Raw genomic sequence first — 24035 nt, 5'->3', positions numbered from 1 at the left:
GGTTATTTCAGAGAGATCTGGGCCAGGACAAAAGGACACAGCAGAGGGACAGAGCTGGTGGGGAGAGGTGATGGAAAGGGGCTCCCAAGCTTTCGCCAGGCCAGTTAAGGGTTTGTGAAGGATGGCACTGAGCTGAGACCTGGCCAGACATGGGAAGATGGAAAAGAGCATTCCCAGCACAGGGCATAGTAGGTGCAAAGGCCCTGTGGCAGGGGAGGGCAGAGGGCTGGAGGCAGCAGCAGAGACCCTGAGGGCCTAGTCAAAAGTCTGGATTTTATTCCAGTTCCTGAGAGAAGCCCCAGAACAATACATTCTGGTTTATGTTCTTAAAAGCGCACTCTTCTTAGACTACTAGGAGAAAGGGTGAAAGCAGGAAAACCAGGGAGGAAGCTCCCATGGCATTTACTATTTTAAGATTTTAATAATACTTAATGCTTAAGTTCTTAATTGAGCTTATTAAGACCTATATATGGAAGCTGGACGGGAAATACATCATTTTATGAAGAAGCCAAGTAACATTAGAAGCCCAGTAAACAAAGGGTTAACTAGTTAAGTATCTAGTCACCACGAAAGGAAATGATGGCCTCTACAATTTTAAAGCAGGTAATTATACACTTAGTCAATCATCACAGCCCACAAGCATCAGCTTGCTTATTAATTCAGTGTTAATTGTCCCTATTGACTTATGGATGCCATTATCCAAAAATTAAATAATTTACAAGTGTACACTCATTTTTTAAAAAGGTACATAAAAAACAGACAGAGGACATGGACAAGGCATTGAATTTATAGTTTGGTGATAGTTATGCACTGGTAGGGATTAATACACTACACTGATTCCAATCAGGGTTGGCCAACTTTTTCTTTAAAGGGCTAGAGAACGTTTCTGGCTTTGCAGGCCATAAGGTCTATGTCGAAACTCCTCAACCCTCGCGGTTTCTAGAAAGCTGCCAGTGCCCTCATGAAAGGAATGAGCATGGTTGCATTCGGAGCCTTACCGGAGCCTGGGGCAAGGAAATCAGCAATCCTGATCCTGTCTTTAAAATGTTGGTATTTTGCTCATCAGGGATTTTTGTGTGTGTGGCATTTGTTTTGATTTTTTTTTAAGTACCGCATTAAAATGTTACCCATCTTGCTGACTGAGTTTTCGCAGTGCCTGAAATCTTGTGCCCAAGGTGGTGCCTCACTTGCCTCCTCCTGGTCCTGGCCCTCGGTCTGGTCCAATAAAACTGTATTTATGGACATTGAAATTTGATTTTCATGTAATTGTCACGTGTCATGAAATATTCTTTTGATGTTTTTTTCAACCATTTGAAAATGCAGATGATATTCTCAGCTTGCAGGACTTAGGGAAAAAAAAAAAAACAGGTGGTGTGTCGCATGTGGCCCTGGGGCATAGTGTGCTGAGCCCTGTTTCGGAAGGTCAGTTTATGAAGCATGTCTGTTCCTCCTCCTATTCTTAGAAAAATACCTGCTCTCCAGTTGGCACTCAGATGACTCTGAACAAATGAGCCCTATTTTCTCCCTTCTGAAGTTCCTGCTTAGGTCACTTACCATTCTCTCCTCACCCACCAGGTGCCCCAAACACATCAGCGCCCAGACCCAGAACACCAGGCATCCGTATTTGGGGCAGAACCCATCTGAGAGTGCTGCAGCATTGGTCCTCGGGCTGCCTCGTGCTTTCCTTTCTAGTAAGGACCACTGACTCAGAAGTGTAATTCTCCCAAGTGAGGGTGCGCGAGTCAAAGGAGTTAACTACATATGCATCGTCCAACGAGTATACAAGATAAATTTGTAGGGTCTTTACTAAAGCTATGATCCTAGGATTCAGCAGGTCAGGTGGGACTCCCGAAATATGAACTCTGGAAGAATGTGCCTCCTTTAACATAATCCCGGAAAATACAACTGGAGTGTCTACTATTATTCTTTTTAACTGTGGTAAAATATAGAACAAAATTTATCCTTTGAACCGTTTGGTAAGTGTGCAGTTCGGGGGCACTAGGCACATTCACGTTGTGCAAACATCCCCACCATCACCTTGCAAGAACTGAGACTCTGTCCCCATTAAACAGTAGCCCCCCCATCCCCCTGACTCCCACCATCTACTTTCTGTCTCTGTGAATCTGGCTTCTCTAGGGCCCCCACAGAGGGAGAATCATACAGTGTTTGGTCCTTTTGTGACTGGCTTAATTCACTGAGCATAATGTCCTCAAGGTTCATCCACGTTGTAGCAGGTGTTGGATTTCCTTCTTTTTCGCTGAATAGTATCCACCCAACCACACTGTGTTTGTCCATTCACCTGTGGATGGATGCCTGGGAGGTTTCCACCTCTTGGCTAATCGGGAAGCCTGCTGCTGTGAACGTGGGTGTACAAATATCTGTTCAAGTCTCTGTTTTAAATTCTTTGGGTATACACCCAGAAGTGGAATTGCTGGGTTAACATGGTAATTCTATGTTTAATTTTTTTGAGGAGCCGCCTTACTGTTTTCCACAGCAGTTGCATAGTTTACATTCCTGCTAGTAGTTCACAAGGGTTCCGATTTCTCCAAATCTTTGCCAACACTTGTAATTTTCTGTTTGTTTGGGGTTTTTTAAATGATAGCCGTCCTAAGGGTACAAAGTGGTCTCGTTGTGGTTTTGATTTGTGTTTCCCTAATGATGAGTGATGCTGAGCATCCTTTCATGTGATTGTTGGCCATTTCTATACCTTCTTCGGAGAGATGTCTACTCAAGTCCTTTGCCCACTTTTTAATTGGGTTGTTTGTTTCCTTGTTGTTGTGAAATTGTAGGCGTTCTTTATATATTCTGAATATTAACCCCTTATCAGATATACAATTTGCAAATATTTTTTCCCATTCTGTGGGTTGCCTTTTCACTCTAATAGTGCCCCCTGATGCACAAATCTTTTAAGTTTCATGAACTCCTATTTATTTTTTCCCTTTTGTGACCTTGCCTTTGGTGTCATATTCAAGGGATCACTCCTGAATCCAATGGCATGCAGATTTTTTCCCTATGTCTTCTTCTACGAGTGTTGTAGGTTTTAGCCCTGACATTTAGGTCTTTGACTCATTTTGAGCTAATCTTATGTGACGTAAGGGTCCAACTTCCTTCTTTTGCAGGTGGATATCCAGTTTCCCAGTATCATTTGTTGACAAGACTGTCCCTTCCCTAGTGAATGGTCCTGGAACCCTCGTTGGAATAAGATATTATAAAGAGGTCATTAAAGTAACAATACGCGAAGATCTAATCTTTGCCAGAGAGAGGACCCAAACACGCGAAGATCTAATCTTGCCAGAGACAGGACCCAAACACACGAAGATCTAATCTTGCCAGAGAGAGGACCCAAAACATGAATTTGTGAAAGACGCTGACATAAATGAGGTGAATTCTACTTTCCCCTGCAATGGTGATGGGTATGTCTGTGCATGCCTCTCATTTCTGTCTTCTATGGTGACTTTCTCATGATTATTTTCAAATGGAATCTTTGTGTAGCTGACCGCACAACTCTACAGAGATACAGACAGCACATGAGGACCCTTGCCTTTTCTGTTTATTACCAAAGCGCTAGATTTCCACCTAATCTCTGGTCCTTCTAAAAAATCCAGGGAATGTTTGGAAGTGGCTTAAACTCTGCAATGTGCCCGTTCAGATAGCTACAGCAGGATCCTATAATTCGGTCTGTGGATTCACAAGGGTCACACTTCGGAGAGTCCATGAGCTTGAACTTGAATATGAAATTGAAGTGCTGGCACATGTGTTTACACCTGTTCTCCTGGGGAGAAAATCCCAACTTTCAGCAGACTCCGAAAGAGGTCCAAACTGAGGAAAGACTGGGCTGTCAGGGTATGTGGATTTGTCTTTTTTTTAACTTAAGTTTATAAACTCGAGGACTCCAGTTTAGACGAGCCTCATTGTATAATGCAGGCAGGTCGGTGGTCTTTAGAAGTGACACAATTCTCTTCCTGGAGGAGGGGCACAATGGTGGCCCTGGGCCCCAATCCCATATGGCAGAAACATGGGGCCAGGTGACCGCCACAGGAGCCGAATGAGTCACACGCCCAGTCTCTAGCGGGAAGCCGCAGTCTGAAGGCGGCTAGTCTTCTTTCCCACCACCCCACATTTAGGAACTCAAACAGTCCAGGAGTGGGTTGTGCTGATAAGCACCTATAGCTTCAGTGACCACCTCGGCAATAATTAACCCACAGGCCACCAAGCCCAGGAGTGCCACAGATTTGGAACCTGAGAGAGAAACACCCGCCACCGGGAAATAGGAGAAGGAAGAAGTCACAGTTTTTGACAGTGTCCACCCCAGCTGACCCCAGGAAACGGACCTGATTTACCGTCTTTGCTAGCCAACCCTGATCAGCCCTGCGGCAAGGAGAATAGGGCGAGGCCCCCCCCTTACTCTTATCCCAGAGAAGCCTGACATAGTCCTGGCTCTAGCCGTGATTCCTAGAGTGTCTTGATTCTTAAAAACTCGGCTACAACAGAAGATTTCGAGATCACGCAGAATTCATTTTAGGTAGGATTTTAGCTCAATCTGAAATGGCTGAAATGTGGAAATAGTTAGCTTTTTTTTTTGCTCTCTAACCACTGATTTTCCTCCTTACTGATTAGCCATCACACATTTTTATTCTTAAGAGTCACTGTTACAGTGCGTTCAAATATGAAGACAACTGCTTAGACGTTGGTTTCTCCTACACGGGAGCCCACCTCCTTGCACCTGCAGCAGGAACTCATTTCAGAAATCACTCCTGGGTGCCATGAGTTGCACACCAAATCCCGCCAGAGGCGGTGCGACCTGCCGAAAGACAGCATTCAAGTGTTGGAGAGCCCAAAGACCAGGAAGAAGAGAAACTGATGCTTCCCAACTGCCGAGCACCTTCCCACCCTGGAGTGTTGGTCTCAACCTGACCCAGGCTCTCGGGGGCCTGAAAAACAAGGAGGAATGCCATGGAGAAAAAGGCCAGGGTGCTGTGGAATTAAAAAAAAAAAAAAAAAAAAAAGAAAGGACTTTACTAAAAAAAAAAAAAAGCAAAGGGGATGCAGCCTGCAGGATGGATGTGGCCAGACGAGACTCTTCTTAATTACAGCAAACAGGAGAAGCTAATAAAGTAAATATCACTCCACTTGCCGTTAGAGGAAGCAAAAAAAATAATAATAATGTTAATCACTACTGAAGAGTCTAAGGTGTTCGTGAATCTCCAAATCACCACCGCCTTTATATATGCATGATGGTATGCTAGTACTAGTTCTAGTCAAATATAACCAGGACCGTTTGTTAGACCAGCTCTGGGTAAACTTTTTCTATAAAGGGCCCAATAGCAAATATTTTAGGCTTTGCAGGTCAGATGGTCTCTGTTGAGACTTACTCAACGCCTCCATTGTAGGGTAAAGGCTGCCACCAACAATATGTACACTAACGAGCATGGCCATCTGCCCATAAAACTCCATTTATGGACAGTGAAAAGTAAATTTCACATAATGTCATGTGTTCCAAAATATGTCATTCTTCTGTTTATTTTTTGCAACCATTTAAACATAAAAAGTCATTATTAGCTCTTGGCCATCCAAAATCAGGTGGTGGGTTGGATTTAGCCCATGAGCTGGTTTTTTGAACCTGTACCAGACTCAAATGTTTTGACTTATGTCTCCAAAAGAGAGCCGAAAATAATTCTGGATAAACAGACAGGTATCAAACAGCACATTTAATTTACAAATAACATTCTAGAAATCTCAGTGCCCAAATGGTCAGGGACGCTTGGAGGGTAAAGGCCGACATCCTTGTCATGTCTCTCTCCAGAAGCATGAGGATGCAGGAGCGTGGGAAGTCCCTGAAGAGGGCACGCCCACAGGTGAGAGCTGGAGCCACGTCTCGAGTGCGAGAGAGGACAGCCCTCACGTCCTGTCGATACTGACCTGCCTCCCCTCCGCTGTCTGCTGTAGTTCCGACTTGTGCCCTGCACCTTCATGATTCAGGGTCTTTGGGCATTTCACAGAGGAAGAGAAATGTGTGGATGCCAGAAAACTGTGAGCGATGACACCTTTGAAGAGACATTTCTCCAAAGAAGGTATACAAATGGCCACTGAGCACATGAAAAGATGCCCAACTCCATTAGGCATTTGGAAAATGAAAGTAAGAAAACCACAACAAGTACCACCTCACACCTACTAGGCTGGCTCTAATAAAAACAAGGGAAAGTGACGTGTGTTGGTAAGGAGGAACTGGAACCCGCCTACGTGGCTGGTGGGAATGGAAATGGTGCAGTGCCACGGAAAACACTTGGCAGTTCCTCAAGAAGTTGAATACGAGTGACCACATGACCCGGCACCTTCACTCCGAGGGAAGAGAGAGAGAGAAACGAAAACCTATGTTCACACAAAAGCTTGTCCACACATGTTCACAACAACATTACGTGTAACAGCCAGAAAGCAGAAGCAATCAACGGACGACTGTGGCCAATCCATACACTGGAACACTACTCAGCCCCGAGCAGGAGCGAGGCACCCATAACGCGGGCAGCCCCGGGGACGGACCCCGAGCCCACGACGCTCAGGGAGAGAACCAGACACAGAAGGCCACACGGGGTGTGAGTCCACGTGTGTGACGACACATCCAAAACAGGCTCAGCCATGGACAGGAAAGCGGTCCATGGGGGCCAGAGTCTGGGGAGGGTGACTGCTTCATGGAAGAGGGTTTTTTTGGGGGGGGTCATGGAAATGTTCTAGAGTTAAAGGGTGGTGTGAGGATGGTTGTGTAACATTTCAGATATCTTAAAAACCACTGAATTGTCCTCTTAAAAAGGTCAATTTTTTTTAAAAAGATTTATTTATTTTAGAGAGAGAGAAAGAGAGCACACAAGCTGGGGGGAGGGGCGAAGGGAGAGGGAGAGAGAGAGACTCTAAAGCAGACTCCCTGCTGTGTGCAGAGCCTGAATGAGGGGCTCGATCTCACCACCCCTAGATCATGACCTGAACTGAAATCAAGAGTCAGGCACTTAACTGACTAAGCCACCCAGGTGCCCCCCAAGAAAGGTTGATTTTATGTTATGTGAATTTTAAAGAAAGGTGACACAGCAAATGTGTTGGCAAATGCCAGACAAGCAGAAAAACAGAAGATATATAAACTAAAACTGTCCCTATATTCTTTACTTTAGAAGAAGTGAAATGTGACACAACTCAAAACAAGAAAATTAGGCCTGAGAACTTACAAGTTCAAAATCCCTTTTTTTAATTAAAGATTTTATTTTTAAGTAATCTCTACACCCAACGTGGGGCTCGAACTCACAACCCCAAGATCAAGAATGAGCCCGCTAGGTGCCCCAGGTCAAAATCCTTCCTAAGATTTTCAGAAACAAACTTTGTTAACAAGCAAAACACCTCTTGCACGCAATCCCTAAGAGACTTTCTGTCTGGAAACCTCCAGTGACTGGGGGCCAAAGGTGTAAGGAAGTCTGTTTGGGAAATCCCAAAACATTTGGTTAGACGGGTGGTGTACACAGACCCAGCGGAGGGGCACAAGGGAGAAATGGGCAGCTGGAGGCAGGCGCTTCGCCACCAGGACTCGAAGTGAGAACAGGGCCCAGTTTTGGAGTGCAAAGAACTACAGACTTTCCGGCCAGGCCCTATGTGAACATTACCACTGGAGAAAGGGCGAGTAGTTTCTAGAACATTCTACACTCATGAAGCATGAAGAAAGAGAAATCAGATTAGGTTAGTGTCTCAGAAATCTTAAAGAATGTTAAAAAAAAATGGGGCGCCTGGGTGGCTCAGTCGGTTAAGTGTCCAACTCTTGGTCTCCGCTCAGGTCTTGATCTCAGGGATGTGAGTTCAAGCCCCGCATTGGGCTCCACACTGGGTGTGGAGCCTACTTAAAAAATAAGTAAGGAAGGCAGGAAGGTAGGTAAAAAGAAAACTATGACCCCTTGCCTTTCAAGTGGGAGGAAAGCTCAGATAAAGGATGGATAACCTCCGTGATTAGGGCGTTGGATTTCTGGTTTCAAGCTGCACGGCGTCAAGGAGGAAGCGTCCTCACCTCAGCAGAAAGAGCAAGGCGTGAGCGCAGGCTCCGGAGGCTGCAGGAGCCAGCTTCCCACTCGGGCTGGAAGAGCAGCACCGCAGCAGGGCTCGATTCTGGCTGCCATGCGGAGGGCAGGACCCGTGCGCAGGTCATGGATGGAGGGGGGCCGGGGGGGGCGCTCGACCTCGGGGACAGGTCTGCTGGGAGGGCAGCAGAATGAACGCTTTGCTGGAGTATCAAGGTGGCAAGGAATTGGAACCGTGGGTCAGTGGGGAACTCAAAGGCGCGGGGAAGTGCCGTTGCTGTGGGAGTCAGCTCAGAGCCAGGGCAACAAGCGTGAACTTGTGTGGGCACAAACCGGCCGGGCGGCTGGGCCTCTCGCAGAGGCACACACGGGCATGTGCAGCTCATGGTGCCAGGCTGGGGCTGAGTCAGCGACCTGTGGGCTGGGAATTGGGCAGAGCGGAACTGACGGGCAACAAGGTTCGGAGGTAGGGGCTGGTCCAGAGAGAGGCGACAAGGGGTCTGAGGACCTCCCAAATGGCAGATGGAATATGATGGGTGTGTTCACTGTGCATATGCCGGGGGGGGGGCACACGTTTCCACCAGATTGCCACAAGTTCTGTGACCCGCTATTCTCCGGATGGGACAGGGAGTTGCGGGGAAAGGACAGGCATCTTGTTGAGGCACCCACGGCGTGGGTGGCAGCAGGAGGAGGTGGTACAGTGCACATGCTGGGGACCGTGTCACGAGGCAAAGACACAGTGCAAAGTAACCATCCCTGCAGGGGTGGCACGTGAACGTGAGTGAAAGAGATCTAATGCAAAGGGAAGGAAGTCCCTTCCACCCAGCAAGTCGCCTTCCGGGAATTTGCAAACATCCCACACATGTGCACAAATACGTTGGACAAGGATGTTTACTGCAGCATTGTTGGTAAAGTGAAAAAGGATAAAGCCGATGCCCCTCCATAAGGCGCTATAAATAAGCACCTCGGGGCACAGCGGTACAGTGGGATCTCAGGCAATTACAGAAGGAATGAAGCCGACACACAGACAGTGATAAGGAAAGACAGAGACTAAGTATTAGATGAGAGAGAAGGTGCACAGAAGTGGGCATAATGTGATCCTTTTTTTTATAAAAAGAAAAAAATATTAGCCATAAAAGGAGCGAGGTGCCAACACTCACAGCCCCATGGAGGGACCCCGAGCCCACGACGCTCAGGGCGGGAACCAGACACAGAAGGCCACATGGTATGTGATTCCACGTGTGCAAAACGTCCAGAATAGGCTCATCCACTGATGGGAAGGGGGCTCGTGGGTACAGGGGACTGGGGAGGGAATGGGAGAGGACTGCTGATGGGGAAAGCGTTCCATTTTGGGGTGATGGAATGTTCTGGAACTAGACAGTGGTACTGATTGTATAACCTCGTGAATGTACTAAAAACCACTAAACTATACACTATAAAAGGGGGAGTTTTATGGCATATGAATTACATCTCAATTAAAAAATAATAAAGCGTCAGTGTGTATGTTTTATATGAATACAAAATATCCGAAAGAATCCACACTGAACTGTGTTAGGGGTGGGAGTGGCAGAGGAAGAGAGAAGGAAGCCAGGGGCTCTTTTTTTTCCTTTATATTTTTGGGTACTCTTTGGAGGCTTTACAATGAAAAGATTTCCCTGACGTAAAAGAGGAAGGAATGGGGACTGCCCAGAAGGATCCCAAAGTCCTGAAAGGGTCACTGCAGAATTCCGGGGTCAAACCGCTCAGTGGCCCGGAGGGGACACGCGTGTGCAAAGTCCAACCACAACCACTTTACAAAATGGAAAACCCTGGAGTCAGGTGGACCTGTGCTCCTCACGCCTTGGGAGTGACCTAAGACTGAGGGAGCTGGGAAGGATCTGAGGGCCGGTTTGTAGCTCAAACGGCGGTCACCTTTTAAAAAGAACAGGGACGACCCAAGCGTTATGCCGGTCTTCATGTCGACACCTCGGGCCATCTGTGGCCACTGTGCACCTGATATGTAGCTCGTCCAAACTGAGATGTGCTGTGAGTGCAACACAGACACTGGATTTCAAAGACTTGGCGCGAAACGTCTCGATAAAAATGTGTTCCCATAGATCCCATGTTAAAATAACAATATTTTGTTGGACATACTGGATTAAATAAAATACGTTATTCCAATTAACTTCACCTGTTCTTACCTTTTCACTGTGGCTACAGCAGGAGGGGCAGGACCTACCCTGGCAGCGGTGGGGTGGCGCAAACGGAGGAGGGAGGAGGGACTGGTTCAAGAACAGGAGCTGGGCACAGCGGGGTGTGTGTGCCCCCACAGGGACGGGAGAAGGGCAAAGACACTGAGCTGGCTGGAGCAGAGGGCACAGGCTGGGGGCTCTTGGGGAAACAGGCTGGGCCACCCAGAGAAAGGCTGAGAATGGTGGAGCTCCTGGACTCCATCCCACAGGGCAGAGGTCAGCAAACCACGGCCCACGCCCCTGCCAAGTCCCACCCAGTCCAGAGCCTGCTTTTGCATGGTCCACAAGCTGAGAATGGTCTTTATATGCATAAATGGCTATGAAAAAAAAATCAGAGTCAAAATATTTTGTGATACGTGAAAACTGTATGAAATTCACATTTCAGGGCCCGTAAATAAAGTTTTATTGGCGCGTGACCACACCCATTCATTTACATGTTGTCGTCAGCAGAGTGAGTAGCTGCAGAAATAGAGATCCAGTTGGCCCACGAAGCCTAAAATATTTACTATCTGGTCCTTTATAGAGAATGTTTGCCGAATCCCTCCTCCGCCCCACTTTTCTTGGAATACTAAAAGATTCTGTGGGCTTCCTCTGCTCAAATAAAGTAATGGCACTTCTGCTGATTTGCAGAAAAATATGTAATGGATATATTTCTCCAATTAAAGACACTTTGCCTTCCAAATATTTCTTAAGCCCTTGGTATAGGCTTCCTCTTATCTGCTAGTGACCCTCGGTAAACGACACAACAAACACTCTGCAAGTACCACCTTACTGGGAAACACTGGGTCAGCCTGTTGTGCCAGATTTGACAACAGAAGTTCTAAAGGACCTATGCCATTAGTAGCTACTGTGCACCACTATCCTATTGTATAATTTAATCATGGTTTATTTAATAAAAACACTGCGAGTGTATGTTATTTAATTTAATGCACTGACGTTCCGTGGTGTCGCACAAAGATGTCACACGTCACCCCCGCCCCCTTCCCACCAGCAGCGGCTTAAGGCCACTGCTGAGGGCAGTGGGAGCATCAAAGGTCGGGAAGAAGGCAGAACAGTGGGTCTGCGCCACACCCCTCCCCCTCACGAGGGCAGTAGTCGGAAGCTCCACGAGAGGATCTGAACTAGAACAGCAGGAGCAGGAATGGGAAGGACGCGAGCTAAAGGACACACGTGGGCAGTGGTCAGGGGGGTGCGGGAGAGGGGGAGAAGGCAAGGGGACCCCAGCCTTCAAAGCTGACCCCTGAGGTGATGGGACCAGGATAATCATTTCTCCTTCACTTGCACCCTTGCTGTCCTCACCGGCCCTGGGCCCAGGCCTCTCTAAAGCTACAAAGAAGAGGAGACTTGACGGAGCTCAACTGAGCTCACACTGCGGCCGAAAAGCAAGTGGAGCTGGGTTTAGCAGGAGGAAGGATTCCTCTGCTACCCGCCCAAGGGACCGGAGAGCACAGGAGGCGTTTCTCCCCTTGTCTGGGCCTGCTGATCCGACTGACCCTGCTGGGGCCGTGCCAGGGTTAGAAGGAATGTGTGTAAAACGCCAAGCATATGGTAGGTGCTCAGGGCGTGAGGCCGTGGCAACCCTTTATTTTTTAAAACATAACCTTGGGATCTAACGGTTATGACTTCTGAAGTCTGGCTGCTCACTCCGGAGGGCTGCTCTCTCTTCCCTGCCCCATCCACCACCCTCTGCCTTTCTCGAAAAGCCCTCCTTCCTGGGGCTGAAGCACAGGCATTTGTCAGAAGTGCTGGGCTGCCCGGCCCCCCACCCGCTCCCCCCCCGCTGCAGAAGACAGTCTCTCCGCTCGAAACTCCCAGGATCCACGGAAGCACACGAACCACGGCCGCTTGAAAATACGTTCCCGCATCCAAAGGTCTCCAACGCCCTCGGACAAGAACCCCTACAGCACTGGAAGGTCTCACACGTCTCTGAGAGGGTGAAAGGCATGCTATAGGATGGCATGTGTCATTTTAGCTAAGAGCTTTGGAACAGGACAAGCGAACGTAGTTATCTGGGGGTCTCTACCGGCAAACAACACGGGGACCTTGCTCTCTGTGAAGTGCATCGCAGTCTGGTAACTGGTTTCTATTTTGACCAGCGTTAACAGTTACTTCTCTTCCCAGTAAGAAAGGTGAGGATCAAAGTAGAATCTGGAGCTCCGTGGCAGAAATTTAGAAGTGGGGGCTCTCCCCAGCCTGGGCAGTGTGGTGGGTACTTGGCTCATGTTCACACTTTCAAAGAGAAAAGGGAAAGAGGGCCACAGGAAAGGCAGTGCCTTCGGTCACACTCACCCCACACATGTCCACCACTGCGGCCATGGCCACGGGGGGCCATGACCTTGAACCAGCACCTCCTGATGGGAACAGCGCTGGTGAAATGGATCTTTCAAGAAGCGAGCCAGGGTTAGAAATATTTACCTACAAAGTGAGTCAACTTTATGCAACCCCACTGATCCTCAGTAAGTACTTCCTCCAGCAGAGCAGGACAGGCTTTCAAACCTGCACAAATTGCGAGTGCCACCTTTTGTGGATGAAACAATTCTGATGGGCATAATGACCGGATTTGTTTCACATCAACTTTTTAACCAAGTGAAATCTTTGAAAAGTTCCAAAGCAAAACAAGAATGAATCAAGATGCTGTGATTGGCTTAGACGCAGAATGAGACATTTAATATTCTCCACTGTGTACATGGCTCCTGGCAAGGGGACCCAGCTGCGGTTGGGCTCTAGGGCTCCATTCCCCCCAAGACCCCTGCATTTTCTGGAAAAGAACGTGACTTGCAATTTTAGCTGAGCAAAGAGGGGAGTCAATGAATGGTAGGGGCCTTCGATTAAGATTTCTGTGGGGAGGGCGCCTGGGTGGCTCAGTTGGTTGGGCGACTGCCTTCGGCTCAGGTCATGATCCTGGAGTCCCGGGATCGAGTCCCACATCGGGCTTCCTGCTCAGCAGGGAGTCTGCTTCTCCCTCTGACCCCCTTCCCTCTCGTGCTTTCTATCTCTCGTTCTCTCTCTCTCTCAAATAAATAAATAAAATCTTTAAAAAAAAAAAAAAAGATTTCTGTGGGGAGGGGCGCCTGGGTGGCTCAGTCGTTAAGTGTCTGCCTTCAGCTCAGGTCATGATCCCAGGGTCCTGGGATCGAGCCCCGCATCGGGCTCCCTGCTCGGCGGGAAGCCTGCTTCTCCCTCTCCCACTCCCCCCTGCTCGTGTTCCCTCTCTAGCTGTGTCTCTCTCTGTCAAATAAAAAAAAAAAAAAAAAAAAAAAAATTCTTTGGGATTTGGTAAAGGAAAGCTACGTGTCGAAAGGACTGGAATGTTAATCTTAACTGAATCAAAAACATCGCATTTTTAAGGCTCTCGGATCTCAGGCAAGGGTTTCATGATGTTTGCTTTTGGCTAAAACCGAAGGCTGCCCTTACTTGATGTAGGCCTCACTCCCGGAAGAACGCTCTGGGCTCCGGCGTCTGAGTCACTCACGCACTGAACATGAAGGCCGGGGAAGTGTGGCAGGCACCACTGCCCCCGTCCTCCAGGAGCTTAAGGCCGAGAACATTCCATAAATCACTACTACATGTCCAAGGAGACTTGGGCTGTGGCAATTCAGCAGTCATGCCCCTTCTGGCCGACGAAGCCCATGGTCCTGAACTAGGGGATAACTCTGCCCCCGCAGGGGACATTCGGACATGCCTGAAGACACAGCTGCTGTCATGACTTGGGGGGAAGGGGTGGGCGCCAGCGGCAGACGGAGGCCAGTGGAGGCTCAGGATCCTGCAATGCGCAAAGGCAACAGTGGTGAGATTGGAGAAACCCAGCCCTAGCGCTAACATTTGCCCCCTCGGCTCGCTACGCCAGGTCTTGGGCTTCCCTGGTAAGACAGCGCCGGAGAAGCGTCCTGAGAGAAAAGATTTTCATGAGTAGAAATGACAGTTCAGAGAGAGGGCAGGCCCGTGTAAGCCGTGGCGAGTCCATTCTGAGGCCTGAAAGATGAGGCGACGAAAGGGAGCTGAGGCCGGAAACGGCCTTGAACGCAGACCTGAGCACCACGTGGTTACAGCAAAGGCCAGGGGGTTTGGCCTTGGGGAGCAGAACGTGCCCATGAGACCCTCCCACGCGGCCGGGAAGGTGGGCGGGAGGAGAGACCAGGCTGGGAGAATCGGAGGCCGGGGAGCCCAGCTCTGTGCATGGACAGGAGGGACAGCGGAGTGCGCTCCTTGTTCCTTGGCGCCGGAGCAATACGGCTTCCAGAGCTGGGGGTGGATGGCAGAGGGGCTGCCCGTGGCAAGGGGAGGGACCAGGACTCCGGTCACCCTGCAGCTAGAATGAGGACAGACGCTAGGCTTGTGCAGACCACCCAGGCGGGAGGAAGGTGGGAGCCTGCCCCCCCGGGGGACGTGGGGGGTGCCATGTCACTGCCCTGTTGCGCTTCTAACCCCCCAGCCTGCAGTCTGTTACGTTGAATCACCGCCAATTGAGGAACCTTTGCTTTCCCCCCCTCCACCCCCCAGTGTCCCCGAAGGGCACCGTCAGGCTGACAGATGCATGCCCAGGTGTGAAGTAAGACCGGCAAGAACCAAGTCACCTGGGGCTTCCAGAAATACTTCCTATGTACTCCTGTGGGGCATTTTAAGAGCTACCAGTACAACCAGGCCATGATTCACACAACGGAGAAGCTCCTGAAAGGTCTCCCCTTCATGCTTCAACCACAGCTCAGCTGCCAATGGCCGCTGACCACTTCAAATTTCTGTAGCATCTTCAACCGTCTTAACTTCGCCCGGGAGGCTACATTAACCCACTTAAGTACTCGACTGAGCACGAGCTCCCTCAGATGCTTGCTATTCGGGGGCCTGCACGTATTTGCTGAATGAACCAAGACCCCCAGAGAGCAACTCACATACAGAAGTCCCCATGAAAGTGAATTCATCTAGAAAATGAAAAATTCTTTTAAAAATCAGAAGCACATACTTGAGGCTATTTTCCATGAGTCTGGGGTTCCAAATCTATTTTTTCCTCAAAGCAGGCTACATCTGTGTGTGTTCTGAGGATGGGGAAGGGGTGGAGCACAGCCTGGCCCTTTCCTTGAGTTCTCACCGCTGGGGTAGAACAGGAGCACCTATCTGGGGGCTGGTAATGCTGGGGACTGCTGCCTTACCCCACGGATCACCTTTTGGACAGAAACGTATCCTGGAAACATGGCCCTGTCTCTAAAAGATAAACACTTTGCACTGTAAAAATATAAGCATAATTAGGTGTGACTGAAACTTTAGAAGTGGACTCTCTATCACTAGTACGATTTCAACAGTGTGCGGGGGAGACAGGCGCTCATGAGCCGGGCCTTCTGGCTGTCGCTGGGGGCTGGCCCTTTTCCTTTCTTTCCACAGGCTGTCCTTAATCCTCCTGGTCTCCATGGGCCTCGCTCTCCCTGAGGCGCGCCGTCCTGGCCTTGCTCCCCGTTCTGCCTCAGAAGCCCTTCAAAATCTCCTCTGTCCGGCACTTGTCACAGTAGCCAAATGTCACAGTGTCCGCTGACAGACAAGTGGGTGGACACGGTGTGGCCCGTCCACACCCTGGAATATCACTCATCCATAAAGAGGAACACCACTCTCGCACACCCTGCAATGTGGATGAACCTGGTGGGCGTTGTGCGCAGCGAGAAAAGCCAGACACGAAAGGACACAAGTTCTATATGATTCGGCGAAACATCTAGAAGAGGTAAATTCAGAGGGACGGAAAGTAGATCAAAGATTACTAGGGGCCTGGGAGGGTGGGAGAGGGAGCTGGGGGTTTCTGCTACTGGGACCAGAGCTTCTATTTGGGGTGACAAAGAAGTTTTGGAACGAGTGGGGATGGCTGCACGCCATCGGAATGCACTCAATACCGCCGAATTGCACACCTAGGTGTGGGTGAAATGGTAAACTGCCCGTCACAGTATGCTGCCACAACTTAAAAAAACCACTTTCCTCTGCTGACTCTTCGTTGGTTCCTGCTTCTGTTCTCACTCTACACTGTCTCCTTGGATGGTCTCCTCCATCTGCTCCATCCATGAAATGACCATCTATATGCTGACAGCTCCTAGAGGCTAACCCCTAGCCTGGAGCGGCGCCGGGCGGCTCCAGACCCTGCAATCCAGCTGCCTACTGGAAAGCAGTCCCCACCCGGATGTCCCACAGACACCTCAAGGCAGCCAAGCCCACAGCTGAACTCATTACTTCCCCTGCCTGACACCAGCTTCTCCCGTGGTCCCTGACTCACCGCAGTGACACATTCTGCCGGCTCCCCAACGCCAGGCACCTGGGAATCGCCCTCCCCGCCCCTTGGCCCAGCGAGTCCATAAGTCCCAGCCTGGCCCATGCTGTCGGGCAGGCCCCTGTCGCCCTTCACCTGGTCTATGACTCCAGACTCGACTCCAAGCCTTCTGACACACCCTCCAAAATCATGCCTGATCACAGAGCCACTTCCCCACTGTCTCAGCCCAGCACCAGAGACAAGCCCTACTCGGCTTAGCCAGAGCTCAGCACACTTTTCCTATAAAGGCCCAGACAGTAAATATTTTAGGTTTTGCTGGTCACCTTTTGCTTCGGTCACAAATACTTGACTCTGCGGTTGTTTTGCAGAAGCAGCCGGAGGTGGTATGTAAATGAACGAGCATGGCTGAGTTCCAATAAAGCTTTACCCATAGACACAGGCCACAGCGCAGGCTGGAACTGACCTGAGGGCCATAGTCTGCTGACACCTGCTCTTCTCTCTCACCTAATCTCCCTTACACCCTGCTCCCCGGCTGGGAGGAGCTGTTTGCGGGTTCCTGAAAACAGCCACGCCACCACTGTCCCCACCCAACTGCCTGCCCCAGTCTAGCACAACCACTTTTGAGACTGTCCCCCTCTCCTAGTTGCTCTTGGTCTTTGTAGCCTCAGAGGTTAGTGCTTGATTCCGAAGAAGGAATGAATGAATGAATGAATGAATGAATGAATGAATGAACAGATGTCAGAGGTCCAGTAAACAGCTGGCCATCACCGATCTGATTTGTACTTAGACCATCTAAATACTCAGAATAGCATCCAGACTCTTCCCGCATGGCCTTTGGGGACCTCTGCCTTTCTCCTTTTGCTCACCGGGCATCAACCTCATGGCTGCCTTTGTCTGCCTTGACCAGGCCCAGCTGTGTTCTCCAGCTACAGGGCCTTTGCACCTGACCCCCACCCCATGCCTGGAAGGTTCTTCCCTCTGACCGCCACAGGGCTGCTTTTCCTTCTCATTTCAGTCTCAACGCAAATGTCACCTCCTGCAGGGCAATCCTGGGCCCAGTGGCCTAGCTCTTACACACACGCACATACTCAAAGTAACTACAGAGACCTTAGTCTTAGAGGCTTACTGCCTATAGCATGTCTGGGCTGCATTACACAGTAAGTGAAAATAATCACTGTACCAGGCCTTCCATGAAGTATGACATATTTTTAATGACTGTATGACTTTTTTTTAAAGATTTTATTTATTTATTTTACAGGGAGAGACACAGCGAGAGAGGGAACACAAGCAGGGGGAGTGGGAGAGGGAGAAGCAGGCTCCCCCCGGAGCAGGGAGCCCGATGCGGGGCTCGATCCCAGGACCCTGGGATCATGACCTGAGCCAAAGGCAGATGCTTAACGACTGAGCCACCCAGGCGCCCTTGACTGTATGATTTTTATTTCCATCTTTTTTCAACGCGGACTACGGCAGATGTGGTCTGATTCACAGCATCTGATACCCCCTTGCTGTATGTACCACCTACAGGTTTGGGAAGTCAACTCCACTTCTCAGAAAGTCATCAGATTCAAGAAAACTGAAAATAAGAAAAAGGAGCTGCCAGGGCATACAGCAGGGTTTTCAAACGCACAAAACTTGTGTATCATAAAGCAGGAATGCATTTTGGGGAGAGCGAAGGGAAGCTCAGCCAGGAGCCGGGCCAGCCTATCGGCTCCTGAGGGCCTGACTCGAGTCCTGGCACGAAGAGTGGGCTGGATCTCACCTCTGAGTGGCCGATTTCCAGACTCCGATCAGGATGGCACCCATGAGCCAGCGGTAACAGAGAAGGGAAACCAGTTTCTAAGTGTTCTCATGTGTCAGTCCTACCGGCAGAGCTGGCCACTTGCCAGAGCCCACCCGAGGAGGTGATGTGTGGGGACTAGGTGCAGACGGGCCCTGGCCACAACCAGCACGGGGGACTTCCAGCCACTTGGTGTTTTTGCTGAGCGCTTACCCTTGAGGAACGATATTTGTCCCAGGGAATTTCTACACTCACGGAAGGGCATTTCCCCCACCTCAGACAGACAGTGGAGGCTCATGGGCTCCATCAGGCAAAACACAGCTCCCGAATGCCTCCTCAATGCTTGCATGGGTTGGAAAACCCAAATAAGAACATGATCCCAGGCCACTACTGCTCATTTGCTCCCGAATAGTAACAATAGTGATAGAAGAGTAAAAAGCCAGTCTTTGTGGAGCCACCGACTCTGGGCCAGGCCCGGTGCCACACAATGATAAATAGTATTTCTTAATACAGCAGCCACGCCGGTATGATTACCTAGTTCACGGACGCCACACCTTACCTGGAGCCCCCTCCCCGCCCCCCCGAGCTAAGCAGCAGAGACACCGCACGCGAGCCCTTCTCTGTCCAACCCAAGCTGTCCCAAGACACATGGGCGGCGACATATGGCAGGTAAGGAGCGACTCTCCATTTCTAGATGGGCCTCCCCCATAGGTGGGTGGGAAACGGTTTATTTATTCATTTAACACATACTGATTGAGAGCCTCCTCAGCGTCAGAATTGTGCTCAGCCCGGAGGAAAGAGAAGTTAATAAAACACAGTGCTTCCTCCCCTTAAGGAGCTGACCTTCTAATGAGGGGCCGGACGGTGGTTATAAAGTAAACGTGCATTATGTCATTATGTGTGCATGTGAGTGATAAATGCAGAGGAAAGAGACAGCGGGGAAGGAGGCTGAGTGTGTGTCACTTTTGAGTGAGAGGCCTGGGAAGGTGACATCTGAGAAAAGGCCTGAAGACAGGGCAGGAGCAGCCCCCCATTACTTGGGTGAAGAGATTTCTAGGCAGAAGGCTTGAGGAACTCCCAACAGGCCTGCAGGGTTGATGTGGAGTGAGGAACAAGATCAGCGGCAGAGATGAGGCCAGAGTATTGGGGTGGAGAGGCCCAGGGTGGGAAGAGGCTTTGGCCTTTGTTCCGGGCAAGATGGGAGCCGTGGGGGGTTCTGAGCTGAGGGAGACACGACAGAAGGTAATATGCCCCCCAGCCCCACCCCCGCCAGGTTAACAAACAGTCTGGGATCATCTGGGTAAGAGGGGCTGGTGGCCCGGAGCGGGGGCTGGTCGTGGAGGTGGTGGGTGAGGCATGGTCAGAGCCTACGTCTCCACTGATGGGGTGGAGTTGGAGCTTCTGCCCATGGCTTGCGAGAAAGTTCTGGCCTGATCAACCAGGAGAAGCCAGCTGATACTCAAAGGGGGTGCAGGGCCTGGAGGAGCAGACTGTGGGGCCCACGGGGAGCTCAGTTTGGCCACCTTGTGTTTAGGTTGCCTGTCAGAATCCACCTGGATGCGTCCAGCGAGTAGCCACACAGACTTCTCTGCTAGAAAGACCTTCCTCATCCTCTTGGGCAGGGCCATGCTTCCCAGGCCCGAATGATTCCCCCAGACCTGTCAGGCTCTCTCCCTGGCTCTTCTCTGCATCCTCTGTCACCTACTCCTTATCCCACACATCCTTGATTCTGGGTCTTCCTCTCTTCAAGGAAGAGTCTGGGTCTTCCTTCTCTTTTCCCTCCAACCCCCCACCCCGTAAGAATTCCTTTGCTGCTCTTGCGGTCTCCAAGAAGCATGTAGGCGGTTTTCAGTTTCCTCTCTAATTCCCAATGCATATTCCATTCATTCACCCATTCAGCAAATTAAGTACACCCTCTGTGCCAGGCACGTGTCTAGAGAACTTGGTCTGTGACGGAGCTACTCATCCTTTAAATAACAGAAAGGGAGTCAAAAGGCCTTTTTGAATACGGAAGTCCACGATCCCTTATAACAATGCTGATATCCAAAAAAGCCCTGAAAACTGGAAACTTTTTTGTAAATGTGGCACAGACAAAATCTGACCTAAACTGGCCTGAGGTTGTTTCTGGTCCTCATCTACCCATTTGATGGGAATACTCATGCAGCCTGGTGCAGAAATATGGATGTCTTTGCTGGGTGCATCTGAAACCCCTGGTTTCAGCCACAGGGTCAGCACTTACACCTTCCTGTCCCCAAGTTTGGCGAGGGTCCCAACTAGCAAGATGATTTCTCTGGGAACTTTCCTTGCCTTTTAAATAGTTCACATTTTACAAGTAGGTAGGTGTCGGAGAGGGGGGCACATTATTTAAACAAGTGGTCACCTCGCAGTTAATTTAAAAAAGTCAAATAGATTATAAGATATGGTTCCTACTGGCCTTGGAATTTTACGAGCAAAACCACCACAAGTGCCTATAAAAATCCCACCGGTACATTCAAGATTTTGACTCTGTAATAATAGCAAAAGTTCAAATAATTAAATATTGACAAACAAAAAATAATTGTAACTCGAATCTCGAACGACAAATTAGCTCAAAGGAATGAGATCCAGATAAACAATTTCCCAGCATCTGCATTTCTGGTGACTGGCTCCATCCCAGCCGTGCTTTGGTGATAAGATGGCTAAAAGATGAATATTAAGGTAATGTATGTCCCGGGGCCCCTGGGTGGCTCTGTTGGTTAAGTGTCTGCCTTCAGCTCAGGTCATGATCTTAGGGTCCTGGGATTGAGCCCCATGGCGGGCTCCCCACTCAGCGGGGAGTCTGCTTCTCCCTCTCCCTCCGTCCCTCCCTTGCTCCACGCTCTCTCTCAAATAAGTAAATAAAATCTTTAAAAAAAAAAAAAAGGTAATGTACGTCCTTCACCCAGAATGCAAATATCAACAGAATTTCAAAGAACTCATTCTGTCGCCTTGCTGTAATTAATAACTCTGTTCCCCTGCTCCCAGATGCCCCTTGGGAGTGTCTGGGCAGTTTATCTGGCATAAAAGAGGAATGTACCTAAAGGCTAAATAATTCAGTTTTGCTTTTACTGCAGAAGCAAACTGTTTCTGAACTCATTCCCAGCCTAAATCAGCCAAATATCACAGGATCACAGAAGCTGTCAGCTTGTCCATCATGTATAGGAAATCTTTTTTAAAAATGACCAAGTCCCCGCTCATACTTTACCAGGCCCTTTGGCTGGCGAAGTTAGCACTGATCAGTGACTGAGGAGATTGGATTCTGGAGGCGGGGAGGGGAGAAGGAGGGAAGGTGCTCACCGTACACTCTCACTTCTCTGGCAAGGGCAGGTGAGAAGCCATCTCTAGGGTTATTCTGGAGTGGGTTCACATTTTTAAACTTGAGTGGGAGAAAGAACAGGTAGCCAGCCCTGATACTCCCCGGACGCAGGGTAAGGGTCTTTATAGAAGCACACAAATTATGTTTCATAGCATGAAGCCAAAGGATAAAAACATGTTGACAATATGTGCAGAAAAAAAATAAGGTTTTGTTGTTGCTGTTTGGGTCATTATTATTAGCATAATTATTTAGTTGGGGGAGTCTTAGTTGAAAGAGAGTCTTGTATAAGGTTTGGTATTTTGGATTTGCAGAGATAAAGCTGACTGGGAGGGGAAAAAAACCCAGGAAAGTCTGCACCGCTGGTTAATTGCACAGAGCAAGAAACAGCTGAGTACAGGCGTGTGTGTTGGGGGGCTGCATTAATGAAAACACCCAGAAGCAGGCAGGAGGTCTATGGGGAAGGCAGACCTGGACTCCCTCCCTCATTCCTGCAGGGAAACCAGGAGGTTAAAATTAGGACGGTGAACCACCCCCGCCTCTGCTGGAATGGCAGGGGCACTTGGCCCCAGGGGCCCTTGAAATAGCCACGAGGATCGGGAAACCTAACTTTCCTAGTGCAGCAGTGAGAACAGCCAGCGGGGCCCGGGACGGAGCCAGAGGGAGCCCCTGGCTTCTCTCAGGACAGGAAAGGAACAGAGTATTGGGGGGTGGTGGTGTGTGTGTGTTTGTGTGTGTATGTGTGCACGCGTGTGTCCGTGTGTGTGCCAGACTGCGCTTCGGAGGGGGATGGGGTTCAGGGGTGGGGTTTAAATTCACAAACATACGCGCACTCACACAATCTCAGGAGAAAATGTCACCGAGCAGTTTGGGGCCACAAGGTAGGCTCTTTAAACAAAATAAATACATTAAAAAAACAAAACAAAACAAAAACACAACTTCTGGTGAAACTCTTCTCGCTTGGAGATCAGTCCAAATGGGGGCGATGCGGCTGTGCGAAGGGGCCTCCCGAGGGGGTAGGAAACACTGGCAGACCCAGGATCCCCCAAACTCAGGAATGTGGGGTTCAAAGGGAGAGAGGGGAGGAGTGTCCGAAGACCCTTAACCACGACGATTTTTGGTAGAGGTGAGAAACGGGTCCCTGGGAAGTCCGATTCTCGGTGAGTTTGTGGCGAAAAAGCGAGGGGGGTGTTTTTCCCAAAACAAGCGCATCGACTTGGTAAACAGTGAGAAAAGGGTTCCAGGGGAGCCCTCAAACTCACAATTCTGGGGGGTCAGAACGAGAAGACAGTCCCCCAGACACCCCAAATCCGGGAAACTGGGGCAAAGGTGAAAACGAGTCTTCCAGGCCCTCCTGATTCAGAAGTCTGAGGTTAGGAGTGAGAGTAGAGACCCCGGGAACCCCAATTTCAGAGATTTGGGGCGTAAAAGAGAAGAGGGGTCCGCAGGAGCCCCCAATTCTGGGAGCTTAAGGCAAGGGTTTGAGATGGTTTCAAGAAGCTGAGAGGCAGTGAGAGAGAGAGGTCTCTGGGAGCCCCCAACTTAAGGATTTGGGGGGGAAGTAAAAGAGGTTCCCAGGAGCCCCAGTTCAAGGAGTTTGAAGATAAAAGTTTGAGGGGTCCCGGGGCACACTCAATTCGGGGACTTTTAGGGTAAGAGTGAGACAGGGATCTCGGGGGCCCCCAACTCAGGAAGTTTTCTGAAAAGTGAGGCGATGGGTTCCCACCTGCCCCCGAGTTTGGGTAAAGGGTCGGGGGGTGGTTCCCAGACTCCCCCAAACTCGGCCGCGCCTGCGGAACTGGGGTGAAGAGACGGGTCCCGCGGGCGTGCCATCCCGGACGTTTGGGGTGACCGGCGAGGGCTGTGCCGCCCGCCTCCCGAGCCCCCGATCCGGATCCCCGCCGCCCCCCGCACTCCCGGGTCGGGCCGGGCCCGGGGCGGTCGCATCGGTCACCTGGAGTTCGGGCCGGGAGTTCGGGCAGCGGCTCCCGCGGCGGCAGCAGCGGCTGCTGCGTGTTGGTCCCCGTTGGTAAGTAACAGTCTCCACGGCTACAGTCTCTATGGCGGCGGCGGTGGCGGCTGTGGCCGCTCCTCCTCCCGCTCCCGCCGTCCGCCCGCCCGCCTCGCGCGCCCGCCCGCCTGCTAGCCCGCCCGCCGCGATGGGGCGGGGCGTTGTTACCGGCAACGGTTACCAGGCTCCACGCCCCACCCCTCAACGGCCCGCCTCCCCCCCCCCCTCCAACGGGCGCGAGGAGGGCCGGGTGTAAGGCCCTGCGGTACTCCATTGGCTGCTCGCAGCGTCCGTCAGAGGGGGCGTCCCCTGGCGAGGACGAGGGAGAAGCTTGACCAATCGCCGCGAAGGAGGGCGTGGCTTGGCGGGAGGCGCGCGCGGCTCGGAGGGTTGGCGAGCGGG

General features: G+C 50.4%; 1 protein-coding gene across 1 annotated transcript in view; it reads right to left on the bottom strand.

The window, feature by feature from the left end:
• The window catches only part of RFX2 (regulatory factor X2), a 91449-nt gene extending 67674 nt beyond the window's left edge, over positions 1 to 23775 (bottom strand). Inside the window, exon 1 of the mRNA XM_025861357.2 lies at positions 23577 to 23775. The gene's annotated coding sequence lies outside the window, so the exon portion shown is untranslated. The remainder of the gene's footprint in view (positions 1 to 23576) is intronic.
• Between the last annotated feature and the right edge of the window lie 260 nt (positions 23776 to 24035).

This window comes from Callorhinus ursinus, unplaced genomic scaffold (assembly GCF_003265705.2).
Source record: "Callorhinus ursinus isolate GAN/ISIS: 27379988/994484 unplaced genomic scaffold, GSC_fseal_2.0 scaffold77, whole genome shotgun sequence".
NCBI classification, from domain to species: Eukaryota; Metazoa; Chordata; class Mammalia; order Carnivora; family Otariidae; genus Callorhinus; species Callorhinus ursinus.
This window is presented reverse-complemented; position numbering and strand designations above follow the sequence as displayed.